The sequence below is a fragment of the Panicum virgatum genome, chromosome 9K (assembly GCF_016808335.1).
Source record: "Panicum virgatum strain AP13 chromosome 9K, P.virgatum_v5, whole genome shotgun sequence".
Lineage (NCBI taxonomy): Eukaryota > Viridiplantae > Streptophyta > Magnoliopsida > Poales > Poaceae > Panicum > Panicum virgatum.
Window position 1 is genome coordinate 52147287 of NC_053144.1, and position 1788 is coordinate 52149074.

The following is a 1788-nucleotide window of genomic DNA, read 5'->3' on the forward strand; positions in this document are numbered from 1 at the left end:
TTTGTTTTTGTTTTCAATGAATGATAACCACCATCACCTTGAGCTCACCACGATGATATTATTATATGCTCTTGCTTATGGAAAAGTGATGAAAGTTGCTGCTTTGTTTTACCTACGCTATGTTGTATATGACTTGACCATTTGCTCTCAATTAAATGGAATTAAAATGATTAAATACTGGCTCTTTTATTTGTGGAGGTTAAATGACTAATTCTAGACCCACATATTATATGTTGCTCTTTGATTTAAGTCTACCGATGACCTTACACCTTGTGATTGTTTAATTTGAAAACTTAATTCCTATGCTATCTACATTTGTGAATCTCTTGCAAAGTTCTACCTACCAAAGCCTATACATACACATTCTTTCATGATGAAACCTTTAGATTGCAAACTTATATTTTGATGAGTTGGATTAAGATTGATTTCTTTGGTATGAGACTAAGAAGCTGGTCATTCCGTTTTTTTTGTGTAACCTTCTTTCTGCTAGCCTTTCTATCCATGCATTGTGAGTTTCCACTTCGGGAATTTTACAAACCTCGCTGGATATCCACCCTAAACCAAAAATATCTTTTTGTGATTACCTCCTTGACCACAACCCAATTTGAGTATGGATTATCATTTCGACGGAATCAAAAGAATCAAGGGCACCATATAAAGAAAAATTTTGGGAGACAAGGCTTCCCGGAGATACATTGATGCCTAATAGAATCGCGACTTGGCTTTGGGTTTGCTTTGCTCTTGCATGGTTTACCTAGAGTACATCAACTATCGTGTTCTTGTTGTTCGTTACCGATTATACTCGTGTAGTGACAGTATGCGGGAGGGAAAGGTTTTGATCCTGGAACACACCTTCAAGCGGTTTTACGAAGAAGGTGAATTTGAGATACTTACCCTAGCTAGTTGGTTCTCCCACTATTCATACTCGAGGACGAGCATTCGTTCAAGCATGGGGGGATGGCTGTGTAAGTATTCTATGTTATCAAAAGTTCTAAGGAGCAAAAAGAAAGAAAAAAAAGAAAGAAAAATGAAAAAAAGGGGAGAAAAAAAAGAGAAGAATAAAATGCTCCTTAGTTCTTTTTAGTTTCATTAATTTTCCAAGTTACTTTGAAGAATTATTCCATACTCAAATCTTCCAACCATGTGCAATCCGATAACGAGAACTTCATTTGTGTCTCGGGATCATCCATTTGCCACTTGCACATGTCCACCTATCTAAATGTGTGTGTTTCATCTTTCCCCCTCTCCAACATTATTTTCCAATGGCCTTTTGACTAGTCTCGGTAATCCCATTAGATCTCTCTCTTAGTTTCCATTAGATCTCTCTCTTAGTTTGATAATATTTCAAGTATAATGTTTTGCTAGGATTATTTTTACCTACCAAGCTCCACATAAGCATTCCACTTTTATATATGAGTAGAATAGGTTGAAAACAATCTAATGTAGGCTTGAGCGACTTGATGAGATGAGTATTTCCATGATCTTTTGCAAGAGAATCTCACTTATGTTTGATATGCATTCTTTTGAAAACTCTTCACGATGAAACAAGCTAAAGGTTTGAAGTTCGCTTAAGTTTGAGAGCATTGTATTTATTTATTATTGTGGCTTGTTCTTTAATTGCTAGTCTATCTTCCATAATGAAAAAGTAGCCGGTCACAACATGAACTTAAATGCTAAATACTTGAGAGAGCAATATGTCTTGTTATGTATGACTAAGTGCAGAGAGGACATTGAGGGGCAACGCTGATTTCTTTATAAGCAAAGCTCCTGGACTTACTCGAGGACGAG